General features: G+C 43.0%; 1 long non-coding RNA gene across 1 annotated transcript; it reads right to left on the bottom strand.

The window, feature by feature from the left end:
• Nucleotides 1–1,170: 1,170 nt before the first annotated feature.
• Nucleotides 1,171–13,321, bottom strand: LOC148676257 (uncharacterized). Its single transcript, XR_015926345.1, has 2 exons — nucleotides 12,876–13,321; nucleotides 1,171–2,575 (listed from the first exon to the last, which is right to left on the bottom strand). It is a non-coding gene; the product is annotated as an uncharacterized LOC148676257 (long non-coding RNA).
• Between the last annotated feature and the right edge of the window lie 6,729 nt (nucleotides 13,322–20,050).

Consider the following 20,050-nt stretch of genomic DNA (forward strand, 5'->3'; position numbering starts at 1 on the left):
AAACATTAGAGGATATACATGACTGATGAGCAAAAAGTTTGATGTGATCTGCTGACTGTCCCACAGTGCATGTTTAGGTTTTTCCAGTTCCCAGTCTTAGTTTCTGATGAAGAACTCTATGAAAGAAAGGCCTGCAGGTCATTTTTACTTGCTGTATAATAATGGCTGAACTTTGCAAAACCTTGATTATGCTAGAATAGGGATTTCACAATGCTAACAAAGTTCATTTTGTTCCAGTGCTTAGGTCTGTTATGTCAAACTAACTCCTAACCCATAGATAACACAGTTTGTGTTCTACAAGCACTAAACCAAAGCATGAGCTCATTTTCCTTGGAAGTCATGTGCCCCTTCCTCTAGAACATCCCTCAGACATGCTGGCATGACTTTCAGAGAATTCTGCACTCTTCGAAGTCACAAACTAGTGAAACAGCAGTTTCATTGCATGTACACAAGAACTTATGTATGTAGAGTGACCTATAAACTGGTGTCTTTAGGGGGGCAAGCAGCAATGTTGCTGCTGTTGTAATTGTTTAGGTTATTGTTTCTGATTTATTTTCTTCCCATATTTTCAATTTTCTGTGAAATAAAAATCCCTGGACAGGAAGTTCAAAGCTGAGTGAAAATGACACCAATAGGTCAAGTAGTTTGGTCTCTATATTGGATTTTTGATAAAGTTGAGGAATTTACAAAAACTCCTCTGAAAAGCAACATTGTAGAAGTGTGAAACTTGCAAAGCTGTATTATGCCATGCCCTTACAAAAATTGTTGCCAAGTTGTGCTGCCACCATCTAGCAACTGGTCAAAAAACATTTGACTAACCAAATGAAGCCAAATTCAGTACACATAATTTAGGTCAAGAATTAAAATAATTTAGGCCTGTCAACAATGTCAAACCTTAAAAAACATAGCCTCCATGAGTCACATTTGTGTTGTGGGTGTTTTTCAAATTCTGTATTACACTTTGGTGAAGTGTGACACACTTATGAAATGTCATGTAGTCCCAGAGCTTGTGTGGATCTGCGGTCAAGGAGGAAATGAAGCTGAAGGGTGTTGATCCTCTATGCAGGGATTCTGGTGTTTCTTATGATCGCGTTCTTTGAAAAGTTCAGATCCAAAGGTTGCTGCTTGATGTTACCTCATGTCCCAAGATTTAGACAGGATAAGGACAGATGGGTTGGACACATGGTTTATTGGTGAGTCAACATGTTCCCTAAAAGTGCTTGACCAGGAGGAGTGTAATCTGGCTTTCCTGCTGTAGGACAGGTTCAGGGGGTTTCTACATGAAAAGGAAGCTGGCCGTCGTGATCCATTTTGTTTCATTCAGAACAACCCATTAGTTTTTTTTTATGCCCACCCAATTTTGGAATTTCCAGTTGCAAGTTGTTCCCATCTCAGTTCAAGTGGAGGCAGACTCCTCCTCCTGCCCCCTTTCAAGCCCGTCATCTCTTAACACTCCAGAGGTAGCACAGCCCTGTACCTGCGACATGCTGCCATCAGTTGCTATTGTGTTTGCAGAGAGCCGAGGGAATTCTGGATGACCTACCCAAAACGTAACCTTGGTAGTATTTGGCGAACTGAATACCGCCACTGGGTGAATCTCAACTATTGATGTGACCCAGGCTCAAACCTGAGATGCCACTCAGGAGACCCAGCCAGTCAACTTCAATGTACGCTGAATATGCATATCTTTGCGTATGTTTCAACATACATCCAGAGTAGCATGTTGCAGGCTCTTGAAGAGTTGTGTCCTAACATCACATATGTCTGATCTTTCCTAAAAGTCAAAGCCAAAATCTTCTCATAAGTCCTTACAGAGGGCACAGAGGGTCTTGAATATTAATGGAACACGTATAGCAAGACATGCATGTTCTATCACAAATCGTCCTTGTCCATGAAAGATCATGCATATTCCTACATCTTCTCTGGACAATCGCCACATTCTGTTTGTGGGGATATTTATTGACAGCACCATCATTTATGCAGCCTTGAAATGGACAGTGGCTGTTGCTTGCCTCCCTAGAAATGTAAAAAATTACTCCAGCTCAGGGGAAACACTGGGCAGTGATATGAATAAGAGAAACTGGGATGTTCCTTAGAAAAGGGGCCTCTATAAGACTGAGATTTGTAATGTTAGTAATGTGTTCTTTTGTGTGTGGATGTGCAGGTTGGGGGGAACAGTTTCTTTTCATTTCAGAATCGACTGTATCTTGTGAGAGGGACTGTTGGAAGGACAGTTGTTGAGGACTGTTGGAGGATCAGAAAAACAGTCTTTTTACTCAGATTTTGTTGGTTTTATGTTAACAGTGTACTATTCCGAACAAATAAAACTACTGGACTCATTCCTCACAAGTGTACGGTGAAATATTGTTCCTTTTTAATCTTATAAGGGGTCAGGGTGTTTAGTAAATCTACCACATCCTGTTCTTATGACTGGAAGGGAACAGCATATGGTTGTTATTCAGCTTGACCTTACTGCTGTGACTGTCCAGGGAGGGTGAGAACTGTGTCCATTTTCCTCCAAAACATCCAGTTGAAAAGTGATCTTTGCCATTTCTTGCTGCGAGTCCCATGATGCCTAGAAGACAGAAAAGTATGCCTGGATGAGTGATGCAGCCCTCTCTGAAAGACCTGCGAGCTCGCAGAGGACTGGTTTCCCACATGGTCGATAACCCACATCTGTTGGCCAGTGAACTGAGAATGCCCTGCCTGTTTTAGAGCCATCCCAACCTCCAACCTGGTGGCACTCAGCCCATTGTGCAGTGTCACATGGAGAGTCCCAGTCACAGCCAGTTATGTAACGTGGTTCAAACTGGCAACATTGTAACAACACTGAAGGGAAAATGATCTTTTCTGTTGTTTACCTTAAAGCTATGTGTTCTAAATAAAAAGAAACCTGAGCTCATAATATACAAAGCATGTCCCCATAAATCACTCATGCGTCCTAAGGATTTTGTGCTGCCTTTGTAAACCTGCATTTGCAGTTGTGCTTCTTGCTCAGAATATCAGGGAAAGCTCATACATGGAAGACAAAAAAACACCAGTGTTTTGTAGAAGTAATTATCATTACTGAGACTATGCACCTTTTGCAGAAGTGAGTCTAATCCAGTGAAAGCAAATAAACTCAGATTTCAGGGTTCATTTGATGTGGTTATTAGCCCCTGAAGCATATAGGCTTGTGTTTATTCACATGCTGAAATTATTGGACACAACTTCATTTATCATGTTCTGTGTTTATTTGCTGAAGAGGCATGCTGCTTTTCTTCTTTGTTCCACTTTGGAGTAATGGTTTCTCAGATTTTCTTTTAATAGTTTCTTGACCTTTGATGTGTAACTTATTGTACGTGAAGAAAGCGGCGATTGTGGCCTTGTGATGACGTAGAAGCACGGCAGCTTGTTTGTTTTTGTGGTCCTCACCCCATTGCCCGAGAAGCCAATAAATGTAATATTCTCCTTTTTTGTCACAACTTCATGGTTTCTTAATTCCAAACCAGTGATTGCCTTTTGGCACAAGCTAAAGAAACTGGTAATGAGTTCAGCAATCTGAGCATATCAAATATTTCAGCAGGAGAAGCTGGGGTTTTGTAGAAACACTTATGCAAGGGAAAGGTGTTTGTTTGCTTTTCAGTTTGTTGTGTTTATGTCATTGTGTCATGTACTATATGTATCTATCAGAAATGTGATGTTTAGTGTTACAGTGTCAGAAAGCACAGAAGCCAGCAGTACACTAAGTGAATTGTAGAGTATTATGGAGACAGATTTGTATTTTGTGCAATGCAGTGGAGTGCAAAACGCACATCTGTCCGGCACAAGTGGAAATTCGTGGAAATGCAAACCGAGAACATCAGGCACTTCTTTACACAAAGGGTTGTGGGAGTATGAAACAAACTAACCAGCCATGTTGCTGAAGTCTATGTCCTGGATTCTTTCAAGAAGCGTCTGGATGAGATCACCATCTTATCAGTTCTGAACATCAAACAGCTCGATCAACTGTACTTCTCTCAGTCTCTAGCCATCAGCTAAAACTCTGCGCCATAAAGCTGTGCCTTGCTTTTAACAGCCATGTGGTTCAAAACCCCCTCAGTATCTAGGCTAAAGCTATCTGACAAAAACGAGAGGCGCGATATTCTGAGGACACCTCAGAATTTGTCACCCTTAATTATTTTCTATACCAGTTTTTTGTTAAGAAGGAACAACTCTGAGGACTTCTCAAATCGCTGTGCTCCCCTTGAATTCCCCAACTCAAGTTGACCCACACAACACACAATACATGGCATCTCAAAATGCAAAGCACCCTGCCTGCACCAACAGAGGACAAATCTTCTACTGCTTCATTCATGGTGCCAGCAACACCTACACATGCTGTACAAAAGCTTTCAACACAGTAACGCTGACCCACGTATGGTGATAGGCAGAGATAGCTGAGAGCCGGTTCAGTCTGTGATCATTTGCTGTGCGTTGCTCCACTATACCCCCAAGCCTGATTAAAATGGAGCATGTGTGGGATGAGCTGGATAGATGAGTACATCACCTGCAAACGACACTGCTGGCACTCGTGTACTGACTGCAAGGGGACCTGCACTCCTGGCTCTGTGTGCAGTATTTCTGTCAGGCTAAGGAAGCTGTGTGCATGCTTATATTCAAAGTAGTGGAGGACAGATCAGGTATTGATCACTTACGTTGGGTGACCCAACTTGATTGCGGCATGAGACCCATGACTTTCAGACTTTCATCCATCCTTTTGGTAACGGCTTCTTCCAATTCAATGTTGCGGGGGAGCCGGAACTTATCCCAGCAAGCAGCAGGCAGAGGGCAGGGTACACCCTGGATGGGACACCAGTTCATCAGAGAGACACAAATTCAGCCTCACACCTGGGCCAATTTTCCCGGATGCCAATTAACCTGCTAGCATGTACCCAGAGGAAACCCACATAAAGATGGGAAAAATCATACAAACTCCACACAGCACCCCATGTTCAGAATCGAACCCAGGACCCCAGTGCTGCGAGACAGACTCTTAGCACAAAAAATGAAAAGACTGCAGATCGATCTCTTTATTAGCTGGAAGTGATCAGGCTTTCCTTAGAAGAGGGGACCATTGACAAGTAATAATAATAATAATAATAATAAGTGCTTAAACGTATATTTCTGGACACTCCACTCAAAGCACTTTACAGGTAATGGGGATCCCCTCCACCACCACCAATGTGCAGGACCACCTGGATGATGTGGCGGCAGCCATAGTGCGCCAGAACGCTCACCACACATCAGCTATCAGTGGGGAGGAGAGCAGAGTATTGAAGCCAATTCATAGATGGGGATAATTAGGAGGCCAAGATTGGTAAGGGCCAATGAGAAATTTGGCCAGGATATTGGGGTTACACCCCTACTCTTTTCGAGAAACACCCTGGGATTTTTAATGACCACAGAGAGTCAGGACCTCGGTTTTACATCTCATCTGAAGGACGGCGCCTGTTTACAGTATAGTGTGGCTGGCTGGGGTTTGGCTACTAGGTGTTCCTGCCTGTCAGAGTAAGCTTTCTCGCTACTTTTAAGCTCCTGTTGGTACTTCCACAAATGTGGCTGAGAAATAAAAGGAAACATGCTGTTCTATCACCCAGACTCTGCTACATTGGGGACACAGGGAAAAAATGCTTGTCTTAATGAAAAAATTCAGTTAAAAAATTGCCTGGATCTAACATGTCTTTTGTATATTGATTTTTAACACAGGCTTGCATCTTGATTTTTTGCCTGCAGACATTTGTCCCGTGAAGATCTTGTTGTTTTGCTTGTTTGCAAACTGCTTATCCTCTCCAACAATTACTATTCTAGGCAGATTGTTTGCAATAATGGGAGGACTTGTTTGAGCTGCTTGAAATATTTTTTTCCTGTGTTTTGGGGAGATGTTGTTTGGTTTTGCAAACTAAGATCAGTAGTGTTTGTTTATGCCAATAATACCACACACAGCAGCCGTAGTTGAAATTAGTTGTTTGGGTATTTCTCTGGTAGTTATTAGATTTTTGTTCAGTCATATCACTTCCATTTTTGCCGTGAGCTTTAGTTTTAAGAACTTCTCAATCTCAATTTGTTTGAATCACAATTTTCTTATATTTCAGGTTTAGGTGATCAGTTCCTTGTAGATTGTATTATGAATTTATTCTATAATAGTCCACAAGAGCCCATCATGAGAATTGTTGATAACTGTTAATGACTCATTCATCTAGGTACTGTAACAACTGCTGTCCTGCAATATCTCTGCCTGGGATACTGGGATAATGGATACTGGAGCATTTTCACCAGAGCTCGCCAATGTGACCAGATCTCCTTTTGGCCTCTCTATTATCCCTTTTCCCGACATAATTCAAAAGCGTCTCTGTCGCAGAGCTTCATCTTTAAGCATCCACAGGCAGTGCTGCGTTCAGACCACTCCTCCTTTCCCTCTGACCCTGATACCTTGGACCGATTCTCCAGCAGCCTCACTCCATGCAGTCCAATCCGCCTTGGAGTCCTGGACCTGGTCCTTATTTCTGCCGCATGCCCGGCTCCATTCCTCTAGTCCAGAATTCCAGAGCTCCATTTGAACTGCCTCCGTTCCAACACTGAAGCCGCCCATGCTCAGTGCAGTACCAGCGCTCACCCCGGACTGCCTCCACCTGGCCACTGACTCAGCTGTCAGTCCACGCAGTCTTAGCCTCAGGTCAGACTGCCTCTGCTCTGAGCTCCCTGTAGTCCACACTGGCCTGGAACCACAGACCTCGCTTACCCAGGCTGCTGGTGCACACCCCTGGCTGCCTGGGCTCATCGCTCCCTACCCTTCCCTGTCTTTCTCTTATCTTTCTCACTCCAGGGCTGCCTTCCAGCTTCCCAGTGGAACCATCCTTGTTTCCAGGATTCTGTTCCCTGGCCTCAGTCTGGGAGCTCTGGCCTGACAGTGCTGTCCAGGGCGACCTTGGGCAGTCACAAGAGGAATGGAGGCCAGAACCCCTCTTTGAACCTAGTCTCAGCACTTGACTTTCCCTGGTCAGTCTCAGACACACAGGGCCGGATTTTGGTGTTCATAGGCCCTAGGCACTTTCACTCCGAAACGTGCAGAAAAGAGGGGTAAACACCAATTGAATTACGTAGATTTACATGATGCACTTTAAACTATTCTAATACTAAACCACGTGATTGATGGAGCGAGTCAAGCGACCATCACTTCAATACTTCTAGTTTCTGGAACAGCCGCTAGATAGTGTATAATTATTGATTTGGAGCACCTCGAGTCGATCGCAAGCATATGTTCCAACTCGTTTTTCGTTACTCACTAGTGTTTCCCTCTTTCGTAGGCCCTAAAAATTTTGTAGGCCCTAGGCACTGTGCCTACACACCAGCACTGCAGACACACCTCCCAAGAGCTGACGCCATGCACTGGCCTGATCTCGAGAGGAGACCTGTTCCATACAGACTGGCATTGGTCTGGCATCGGTGTGCCATCTTGTGGTCCGTCCTGGCATAAGTGTCCTGCCCAGCCTTCTGGCTGAACCTATCCGCCTTCCATCTTGCCCCGGAGCCAAGCACAGCTCCGGACCTGGGTGGCTCTCCCCTTCTCCTCCTCAGTTTTTCCTCTCTCTCCTTGGGAGGTTTGCGCAGGATCCAACCGTCTCTGGGGTCATTATTCATTTGGATGATCGAGCACCTGGTCAGTTAGCTCCAGTCTCAAGCTCCCTGATCTCCACACTCTTCGGCCTGGGCTATTTAAGCACCGCCTCCCAGTATTCAATTATTCACTTAAGCAGCCATTCCCCTATCACTTTCCCTCAGCTGTTCCAGAGTGCTTGATCCCTTCACAGTCGGGTCTCTTCGGACATCTCCGTAGCTCTGTGCTTGGATTCTGACCAAACAGATCCTAGAGTGTAGCCACAACATGGCAAGAATGAAATTAGTTTTAATATTATTTTTTGAAGTGTTACGTAATGACTGATAATGCTAAAAATTGCATTATAGTGAAATTACCCTGAAGTGTACTGTATGTACTTTATATTGACTGTATCTCCATTCTTCCATACATTTTCTAGCCGACTCTTCCGATTCAGAGTCAGGGCGGAACCGGAGCCTATCCTGGCAGGGTACATCCTGGATGGGACACCAGTCCAGTGCAGGGCAACAGATTGACTAAATGGAGATAATTATTTTGTAATGTTGTAATATACAATATATATACAACAATATGTAAGTTGTGTTGTAGATTGATTGCAGTGTTAGCGTGTGGCCCCTCTGGACATCTAAGAGTGAACACCGCCATGTTTGTCAGTGATGACAGATTTAAGCATTCCAAAGCCCAGTGAACTAGCTCGAAGTTTACTTCCAGAACTGATCTTAGGTTATTCTTCTTAGTGACTTAAAGCTGACGCACAGATAGATTTGACAGTCTAGTTCTGTCAAGCTGTCATAGCATCTCATCCTGTTTTCAGTAAATTGCCACCTCAATCGCTGCCGCCCACAGCTCATGAGGCAGACTGTTTGAGTGACTAATTGATCCAGCTGCGCTCTATGCGCAATCAGTTATCTCCACGTGCCTGTCATCACATTCTTTTTCACACAGGAGGGTCTTATTTACCAGTGGCAGCAATCTGAGAGTTAACATTACTGCACATTTGTAGAAAACAGTTGCTCAGTGGTGCCTGAGGCGGGCCAGTCTGAAACTACTGTTGCATGTTTTCTGACAGTGGAAAGCACAGCATTACGGGAAGGACCAGTGAGAAATAATTATGCAATCTGGGCAGAATAGATAAAGACTAGAACCTCGGTTAGGAGATTGTTTTATTGTTTTATTTTATTTCCTAAAAAACAAGTGCAGACATAATGTGGTGTTTTACTGTCACCAAACATAATGAAAATGTGAAAACGCTTACAGGTACTTTCATGGAAAGAAAAAAAGATTGTCTTTGCAATAAAATGCAAATGGAAAAGCAATTATTATAGAATTTGTTGTCTAAACTTCAGCTCTCCATTTAATGTCAGGGGAAGAAAGGATGTTCCACTAAACTGCGGAATATGTTTTTGATTTTTCTGGTCTGAAATCTGAGATCAGAAGGTTTGGATAGAAGGAGATAAAAACCGGCCAGGCCTGTCCATGTTTTACAATTAATGACGGGGGGGGTGGAATGACTGGGTGATTTTTTTATCTCAAAACCACTAGGGAAGGAAGATAAGTTTTTCCTTTAAAAAGTTTCCCACATAAAGGGTTCATTGGGGGTGTCTGTCTCTGGTATATACTGTACATGCACAGTACATGCATGAGCATGCTGTTTATGGAGTTGAACAGGCAGAAGACCCATACAGTGTAAGGCAGTCCATTCCATTGCCACTTCCTTTCTGTATGTGTGTGGCTTTTAAAGTCAAACTGCAAAGTGGCTTGTTCAGTTGGACTTGTACCACTCAGTATCTTTATTCTACTTAATGCATGGAAAGAGAGATCAAATTGTTGGCTCAGGGGGAATTAAGGCATTCCAACTCCATAACTCCAATTATGCAGCATCATTTCTGAAAGTTGTTAACAAAACATGAACAAGCCTTTGTGTATAGGTTAACTGATGAGAAATGTCCTAAAGACATCTTCTTTGGCATCCAAGGTGCTCAGTCACAAATATGGGATAGAGACTAACATAGAGTTCACAAACCGTGTCTTTCCCCTATGCAAATGGTGGGAAACACCCAAATATGTATCAGAATAGAAAACCTAACTTTTCTCTTTTTGCAACTGCTGTGACACTGAAGGAACTGAGAACAGTTCATTTTTTTTAATGCCACAGGTGCTTTATGGTGTTAGTGAGAAGAAGTTCAGGTGGAGGTCAAATTCTTATCTCGCACTTCCGCTCTCACTGCATATAAACCTCCTTGGCTGCAGACGGCGCTGCGTGCGTCTTTTCTAGCACTTAGCCTTTCACTTCCTTGAAGACTGATGTGTTTTTCATTTTATGTTGCTTTGACCTTACTTTCATCATGTTCGTCTCCTGCAAGAGAACCTTAAATCACTTTCTATTTCAACTTCAACTCTCCACCAAAAATAAAGAGGTTCTGTTAAGAGTTGTGAATAAAGAGAGTCAATAAAGAGTTGTCAAGAGGCATGCAGGCTCCTGCCATAATGCTTTTCTTTCAGTTTTCCTGATGTTGTAAAGCCTTCCAGAAGTTTGTTGCAGTTTTCTCTCCCCTTTTCCCCTTCTCACTCTTCCTAATTCCTCTAACTCTGCTTTTTCTGCTTCCCTTTTGTTTATGTCCCTTCCAGGTTAAATATCAAATCCATTGCTCCTATGGCCCCAGCCTATATACTGGATGTAATTTTGTGATTCAGTCATTCTTTTTGCTTTACTTGCAGGAGCCCATGGAGACTGACTCCTACACTGCCTCATGGGTGCAAGTGTGCAGTGACAGTCTGCAACAGATCCACCCCTCCTTGTTCATAGCTCATGGTGTCCCAACGCTCGGGCCTACTAATGGGTTATCCCCCTGTGCCATTTATTTCCCGCACAGCTGAAGTCCAACTGGTGTGGTGACGGTCCTTGACTCTTCTCCTAAAGCTTTCAGCCACATATGTAGCTGACATTCCTGCTTCTGTTGGGGGTTCAGCTCAGAATACGTCCTCTACCATCCTGTCTAGCAAACTTCAGCAAGCGGCAGCTCTCTTTCTGCTTCCACGTCAGGCTACTCTTCTGGATCACAGCAGTGTCTTCTGCTGCTCATCACAGAGTTAAAGGTCCCAAGGTAGCCAGTCCTGCTATTGCTGCAAGCTGCTAGTACTGCTGCCTGTTCCCTGAATCAGATTCTGTCACCTGCATCATACATGTTTCTCATGCACTGCATATCCGAATCTACTCATTCAAACAAGCTCTAAACTGCATCATACTGTACGTCATCTCATTTTTGCATCTGGTTTTGCCAAAACTGCAGCTGAACGTCCTGGCCAAATTTCCCATTGGCCCTAACCAATCATGGCCTCCTAATAATCCCCATGTATAAATTGGCTTCATTACTCTGCTCTCCTCCCCACTGATAGCTGATGTGTGGTGAGTGTTCTGGCGCACTATGGCTGCCGTCGCATCATCCAGGTGGGGCTGCACATTGGTGGTGGTGGAGGGGAGTCCCCATTACCTGTAAAGCACTTTGAGTGGAGTGTCCAGAAAAGTGCTATATAAGTGTAAGCAATTATTATTATTAATTAACTTGCTCTTGTCACAATTGTAATCCCTCCTCTTAAGGGCGCTCTTGATTACGCGCACCTATCCCCTGTTCTGTCTCCTTATTTAAGCTCTCTGCGTTCTCTCGCTACTCCTGGCTCAGCATTGGGAGATGGACGCCCAGAAGCCCGCCTACCAGTGGGTCAAGGAGAAACCCGATGGCATAGGTTCATCACGGCGTCCTGACCATCTGAGTATGGGGCTCGGAGTGCCTGGCCTTGTTACCTTTGTTTTATTCCCTGTCCCTGTTCTGGATCCCATTCCTGATTTTAACTGTTTTTGTTTCGTCTTGGTTGGATCCCCCGTTTTTGGACTTAGGACTGCGTCCCGGATTCCCTCTTTTGGGCTACCTGAACTTGTTTGCCATGGGCATGCCCCCCAAGTACCAGATCACTGCAGTCAAGCCCCCCTGTCTGTCAACCCGTCCTGATCCTCTTCGTCTCCTCACCTGATGTTCTTCTCCACTTACTTCCAGATTATACCCTCTGCATAGGGTCCTGAACTATTACAGCCCTTATCTCAGTTTTTAAAATTTGCTTTGGTGTTTTGGGGATTCTTTTGGTGGGGATGTGACAGCGCTCATCTCCGACCGCTGGTTTCTTATTCTCATCTAGGCGAGTTCAAGCCAAAGTACGTTTCATTATTATTTGCACAAACAGCTGAAATAAAGTTATTGAACAGAAGTTGGAACGGAGGTCACACTCCACATCCCTGTGCATAAAAGCTCCCCAGCTGCAGATGGCACTGTGCACATCTCTTCTTGACCCTCTCTCTACCCCAACATCACCATTGCAGCAGCTCTCCCTGGCACATACCTCATAAGTGATGGGGATTGTGACAGTGCTGATCTCCGACCAGTTCAGTAATTTCCTTAGCCAGACGAGCTAATGCCAAAGTATTAAATACTCTATCCCTTTTTATTCATCTTCTCATTTTATCATTAAATTCTAACTGAAAACTGAATTGAATTAGTGGAGCAGGGACAGATGGAGACACAGAAGATACACACTGACCCACACCATAGAAACACGGACTAGCTAGTTACAAAAATAAAATGTCACAGCTCTTTTTTAATAACAAGAAACATTGCACCAAACCAGAGGCACTTTTTGACAAAACCTGCACATTCTTGTGTTTTAGACACATGCAGTCAGTAACTAGCAGTCAGATGTTCAGTGTAAGGCAGGGAAACAATACTTCACATTTAAACCATAACTCTGTGATTCATTAGATGCATTTTCACAAATGAAATCCCTAACTTCCAGAATAATAATGTCCCAAATAAAAATAATCACTTTTTGCTCCCCCCCCCCACCCCGGAAAACAGATGGCGACCACACCTTGTCAAACCACAGACAGTTTAAGCTGAATTCCATTGGGTTTTCTGGTTAAGACAAAATAGAAAACAGATGAGGGAAGAGCAAAGCATGGAAAACAAATATGCACACCATTAAAAGCCAATGGCTGACAAGTAAAAAATCTGACCTTTTTACACAAAACATTATGAACATAGTTGCTTGGTTTGTGCTACACTCATCCCTTTGGGCATGAGATCAGATTAAAAAAGGCAGCACCGCCTACATATTTCTGTGTGCAGTTAATGCATTAGAAGGTGCTCTTAGAGGAGGAATATCTAATGGACTGTGAATTGCAGAATCATACCTTCAGGGAAGCGGAAGAGCTCTCTGTGGTGTGTGTTCCAGCAGCCTCCCTAGCAATACCACAATCCATGGAGCCACAGAGGAACAAGCATCCCACATGTTTTTCTTTTCTCTGGCATTGGAGGTGTTTTTGGGTGACACAGTGAGTGGGAGGTGTCCGGCTTTAGCTAATATTTGGCTCACTGTACTTAAGGAGGAAGAGGCGATGTACGTCTGTGACCACAAATGCAAATGTTCATGCCTCAGCATGTGCTAGACGACTGCCGAACACTTGCACATTACTTCAACCAGCATGATGCATGGCTTTTCCAACAACAGTCTATAACGGCACGTGGCCCACTTCAACCATTGTCTCATCTCCAGGCAGTCGCACTTATCTGATGCCTTGCTCTGCTCTGATCTGAAAGACAAATCTCACAGAGTTTGCAAAGGAATGATACATTTACAGTAAAGGAACAGCGTGATTAAGCCACTGCCCACTCAGAAATCCGATGAACCAGTAAGTTTCATATTAAGAATAAAAAGGGTTGATATTTGTGGTTCTAGTCTTAATGAGGGTGTTTCTTCTTGGTCTTTTTTTTACATTTAAGCAGAGCAGAAAGCAGGAAATGTGATATACCAATGTGGATAGATACTGCACATAGATTTTATTTACACTATGGCAGAAGCTATGAAATAAAAGATTGTTACAAGGCCTGTTTAGAAGCCTATAAGCAGGCTAAGCAGTACCATAATGGACCGCTTTAAAAAGTGCTACGAATCTGAAAAAGGATCTCATTGGGAATAGTTCCTAGCTGCTTAATCCTTGTTTGACAAAGTGCATGGATGTTTATTTTTGAGAAGGTGAGAATCATAATTTGCAGCAAGGTGCCACAGACATTTACGTTTTTCACTTTAGTGCTGCCCTGCAAATGAAGTTGACTGTTTCAAGCTTCCTTTTGAGGTTGCTGGGTTCCTCATTTGCTCTTTGTGGTAACTGTATGACACGCTCTTTTCCCCAGCAACACTTGTATGATGCAGCAGAGACCTGTACGATAAAGAGCCCTCCGCTCGGCCTCTATTCAGCTTTCCATTTCTGCTTTTCCTGTCATTCTCTCACATGACGTGTCTTCTGCAGAAATGTGGACTTTTCCTCACCGCTTCAGCTGCTGTGAAGTCTTAACCAACCCCAGTCTATTCCCGTGACCTGATTCTGACAGTCACATTTTCACAATTTTGGAAGAGAGCATGTTCGTTCCAAGCGTTTTGATTAGCTACTTGTATTTATGTTTAACGAGAAAGTGTACTTAATAAAAACAAACTTTGTGCAGCTATTACTTATACACCTAAGAGCAGGAAGGCCAATACAGCATGTGAAATGCAATTAAACATTGACAGTGCCAATATTTGCCACATATTTGACTGAACACATTGTTATTCAGGCTGGGCCCATAAGGATAAGGATATTCCAGACTTCCAGTGGTGTCACTTTCCACACATATTTACATAGGTCCGTTGTTTCAGCAGTTGCTTATGTCTAATCTCAAGGTTTACTGCATGTCTGATGTTGAGAGTCAAGCAGGTACTCTCTGAAGCTCAAAGTCAGCACTGTAGCTTGATCTCCATGGACCTCAGAAGCCAGGCATGGCTTGGCCTGGTCAGTACTGGAATGGAAAACTCGATTGAACTGTAAATGGTATTGGTGGACCAGTAAGTGTGGAAACAGGAACTTGGCAAGCAGGAACATCAAAAACATGAATTATCTTGCCTAGATGTGAATATCCATACTGTTTTCCCTCCAATGCTTACTGTATGACTCAGAGGTGTCTTAAAGCATGTTGGCATCTTAACCTGATGAAATTCCACCCATTGTTTCCAGCTTGTGATGATAAAGCACATCTCTGCTGTGCCTCAGAAATCTCATACAATACCAGCTGAGGCACCCATTAAAAACTGGATTCCTTAGGATTTTTAATAGTTCTTATTCTAGCTTTTCCAAAATCTGGATGAGGCATTGCCATAGTTCCTTGATACATTTAAATGCTGAGTCTTCTACATATGTACCTTTCAGCTTCAGAACCTTGTCTCTGCCATTGACTTTGCTTCTGTTGTGGTCTGTATTATGTTCATTATGCCCCTGCTGTGTCATTTTGTATAACTGGCTGCCCCATCAAAAGAACAGTATCTTTGCCCAGAGTTTTCTTAAGAGCTGACTGCAGTGGTGCTCTTATCATGAAGGCAGTATGGTGTCTTGCCCTGGGAAGCAGAACTGGACTCCACAAGTTGGGATAATTACAAGAGAACTGGTTTGTTGTTGGACTTTGCTTCAGTACATATTTTGAAAGCTCTGTAAGGTTTACAATGTTGAATTTGTGCCCTCTCTGCTAAACAAGGGAGTGCATTTACATTTGAAAAGAGGAATCAGGTCTGTGGACAAAGGGTGGAGGAGGTCTGGAACAAGCTGCCCAGACATGTTGTTGTAGCAGAATACCTGGGATACATCAAGAAATAACGGCTTGAAATTTTTGTATCAGGAAGCTAATAGCAAACTGACATTCAGTCAGCTAAGTCCATCTGTGGGGATGCTGTCGTCTGTAGTTATGGCATCAGTATCTGACAGCTACAAACCTCTCTATGAAATTGTGTTCTACGGCCAGCAGGGATGTGAGGTAGCTGGGAAAAGAACGGGGGCTCCGCAGCAGGGCTCCAGAGGGGGAGAGGGACCTGAACCTTCAAGATGAATAAAACAACGTCTGTAAAGAAAATGTATGATTTCGTCTGCAAAACACGAAATAGTGCAGCTCAACTGTGGCCGTGCTAGAACTTTGCACTTTCGTGCTGCTTCTCCTCCAGCCTGTAACACAAACAAACCAGATGGACAGAGCAATCATCTCCGTTTATAACCTTCCTCGGGCCTCTTCTTTGGTTCCCCCCAGATAGAGGGGCCTTCTCTTGTAAAATTCTGTCTTTAACGCTAAAGTGGTGAGAAGGCACAGAACAAGGCAGGTATCACAGACCTGTCCTTCCAAATCACTTTCCAGGAATTCTTCTGCAATTAAACGGCAGGGGGATAGCCTCTGAAATCAACAGCTTTAGACTTGTAACAGCTGAGATCAGATCAGAACACTGATCCCAAGACTTGGCTGCATATACGGGAATACTAGTATTTATTTGCTAACATATGGCATACATGGCAGTGTAACAAAGTGCAGTTTCTTGTTGTAGGCCATGTTGCAGCCTTGGTTCTTTCATCCACTTTGTTATCATTCCCCTGTCCTCTGTGTAGTCCTAAATATACATGTTTTATGTATTGCACAATTTATGCTTTTTCCAGATTTTATGCGTGGATGAAAACAAATGTCCTGAGTTATAGTCCGATTTATTGGTTTGACCCATTTAGATTTACATTGTTTTTGAATCTGAGGAAGACTGAAGAAAGCCTTAAAAGGACTTTGTGTACTACATGTAGCTCAATGGCATGGTCTTACTTATTTTCCAGACCACGTGCAATTTATGTGAAAAGCAGATAAGGCTATAAAATTATGACTGAAAGGAATGCTGATCTTGATGTTAACAGCCAAGGCCAAAGCTCCAAAGATGTTTCAGTTTTGATCCTCTGTCCCCAGGGGCTTTGACAACAGTTATGTTTTTTACTTGTTGTCAAGCCTGTGATCAGAGGGCAGGAAGAAAAGAGTTTAGCAGAAGGCCTTGTGACATTTAGATAGAACTTCCTTTCATGGCAGTGTCCCCATAGAGGCTGAGAGACATTGCAGCTAATGCTCAATATTCTGAATCACATGGCAAAGCAGCTAAGCAGGTGTGTCTCCTCTGGTTAATGTTTCTAATCCCTTGAGCCGATCTTTTTGAAACTAAGTTCCCCAGTCTGTCATCCCCAGAGTCATTAGTCACTGCTGCCCGTGACTAGCTGACTAAAGAGCCTGTGTACAAGGGGGAGGCAGGCTTTGGCGATGAACAGTCACAGAGACAGACTTTGAAAGCTCCACGTGATGGCTCGTTTTAACCACAACTGCTGCGCACCAGAAATGAAAGCTGAACAACTACAGCAAAGCAGTGAAGTTTATTGAGAGGAATGGGCACAGAGGGGGTCATGTGACTAAAGCTTCTGTCTAAGCAAGTTACCGGAGCAAACTTTTTATCTCAAGATTTACCCCTGACAAGACTGAGATCATGTTCATCGGCTCCCAACATCACAACGACAGTAACGTCAGCGTGGTTGATGATGCCAAAATTAAACCCTTGACAGAAGTTAGAAAAAGTGTTCTTATGAAGCTCATGTTTGAAACTTCACAAGGACATCTTTTTTTCTATGTGTGACATGGTCAAGATGCTCAAGATGCCTGCTCCATATACACAGTATAGGCCAAGAATATTGCAATAGATGCTAAAACAAATAAAGCCTTTTTATGCATTACAATACCAATTTAACAGTAAGGAAAATATATCAAGGATAGTAGTGGGAAATGACTAACAAACCAGAGGACTTGAGTCAAAAATTTGTGGAAGTGCATTTAAAACTGTGAACAATGAGACCCCTCTTTACACAAACGGTTGTGGAAGAATGGAACAAGATACTCAGCAGGTATAAGGCACTAAATTGTCTATCCCCAGGTTAAATTCTCCTGTGCAGCATCTGTAGACCTCATTGCCTAATACATTAAAAATTCCATGGTTTTTCAAAACTCAAAGACCGCATATACCTATTACCTTTAAAGTGTAATTTAGTTTTATTCTTAACTTTACTGTGCTGATTTTTTTCTGTCACATTTTACTTTTGTTATATAAATATCACACCACATGTGTTGCATTGTACAGTCTTTGATGTTCTTGAAAAGTGATAATACATAAAATGCATTACTACTAAAGAAGAGATATAAGCAGGGAATTTCTTTCCATTTTTGTATTTCTGCTTGGATATGTCTTCTGTTTTGTTTGCTTCACATTATTTTTTAGGCCCTTTTTGCTGTTTGTGTTGGTTGTTAACTGAGTAAGTCCATGTTTTGAATCTTACATTGTTAACTGGGATTGGATCAATTTTGGCTGGACTGCTATATTAGAATGTGTCTTTAGATATAGTTGGTATATTTCTCCACCCCAGAATTATTGCATGCTTTTCAAATGCCCACCTTATTTTTGCCAAAATACGCTGTACAACGCTGTCCTAACAGTGTTACCACATATTTTTAGTTTCAATGGACCCAGTTGCTAACCTCCTTTTTCCTTTTGTCTTGGGTTCATATGTCACAAGACCACCAGCAGTCCACCAGTTGAGTGTTACTGGAGACTGACAATTGTTCTCTGATATCAGCCTCAAAAACAAAATGCTCTTTCATTTCACACTGAATCACAAATTGTCCAACCCTAATATCTCCTCTGCACGCAGATGTGGTCAGTTCGGGATAAATTTCTGCTCCCCAGCCAAGAAGAAGCAGGTAAATACAGCTGTCACGACATGAAACAAACACTACCAGTTCAGAAGCCTAGTCTCTATCAACATTACTGCTTTAGTACAGTGTTTTCAAATCCAAGAGTAAGTAGAACAACGATGCCTCTGTGGCAGGCTCGTTTCTGGCAACAGGCAACATGACATCTCACAGAAATTCAATTACCAGTGTCTTCCAGGCTTAAACAATCAGTTCTCAGGACATGTATTTGGAAAACTGTAGACACAATGGAGTTGCAGATTGAGAGGAGGCGTGATTGTTTGATGTCACTCCAGAATGTGGAATGACAGCTCACGGATGCCTGACTCATCAGACACAAATGGACGAAGCTCCTGTGATGGTCCCTGCTACAAATTTATCACTGCTGCAAAATGGCTTTTCTTCACACAACAGCAGAGGCTGGGCCACAAAGGAGATAACAGCAGATATAAGATCGAATTTTCTTTGCTTCTCTTGCTGCTTCTTTGAAAGGGCACTCCTTCCTAATTTTATTTATTTTTTTGCTGTTTTTAACCTTTCAGGATCAAAAAAAGAAACTGTAACCATTACTCTATGAAGTGAAGGGTGCTGGGAACTGAGCCTGTGATGGGCAGCATTGTGTTGCAAACTTTTAAAGCTCTTAATCTCAAAGAGTCACAGCTGTGGTCCAAACCCATCTCACTCCCTGCCGGCAGGAGCATAGCTGACAGTATCCTTGTGTGCAGCTGACTGAAAGAGCAGTTCCACATACCATACGTGCGGTGTCTGGCTGTAAGTGCTGCAAGCTATGATTGGTGTTAGTCAAACAGAACTGGGCCTGATTGTCTCGGCTTTGTGGGGATTTAGGTTTGTGTGGCTCTGGTCTGCAGTGTAATGCAAACAGACCACAACAGGGCTCGGAAAAGCTGTTGGGGGGCGAGCCATTGATAACTATCAAAAGACAAACGTCGAACCCCACCTCAGTTTTTGCACTTTGCCACAGACATGAATTTATTAGTTTATGTGTAGCAGCAAAGAGGAAACCTGAGTTCTGCTCATGCAAAAATTAAAGTTGACCGTGACGGGTGAAGCCTAGAGCTGGGAAGAAGTCTTATTCAAAGCACAGTGATGCTGTCTCTAGGGGCTGCTTGCCCTGACAGTGAATTCCCAGAAATGCTCCACAAGCGCAGTCCTGTCAGGAGCTTCAGACTTGTAGCAGAAGTGCTGCAAAGCCACACAGAATCCTCCCTGCTTAACCTAAAAGTCAGAAAATGCAGAATCGCTTGCTTGGGCTCCTGTGACAAGAAAAAACTTTTTTTTCTCTTTCTGGGAAAGATAGTAATGTTTCAGACAATGTCCTACAGGATATGCTTGAAAACAGTCTATCCTAAACCACTCTTTCCCCAACTCCAAATAACCCAGGACTCATTTTAATATCTTTAAATATCAAATAGTTTTGCAATAACATGCTAATTTTCCCTTTTTAATGTTTTGATGTTGTAATGTATGTACTTGTTGGATCTGGAATGATATATCCTGGTTTAAAATAAAGCACACAAACAATAAGTATGAAATATCTAGTGCTGTTAATGGCAAACATTTGGACTGGTCCATTGCAGGTTGTAGTGGGGGTGTTAGATGAAGTTTTATGAAACATTGTTTTTGAAATGGATGTTGTCTAATACCTTGACATGTGTTTCTGCCAGAACAGAACACCTGGGTCACCATCCTGATGAATGGGTATGTCAGAACAGGCAATTTCTTCAAGGACGGCTTG

This window comes from Lepisosteus platostomus, chromosome 2 (assembly GCF_059453375.1).
Source record: "Lepisosteus platostomus isolate fLepPlt1 chromosome 2, fLepPlt1.hap1, whole genome shotgun sequence".
Taxonomy (NCBI): domain Eukaryota; kingdom Metazoa; phylum Chordata; class Actinopteri; order Semionotiformes; family Lepisosteidae; genus Lepisosteus; species Lepisosteus platostomus.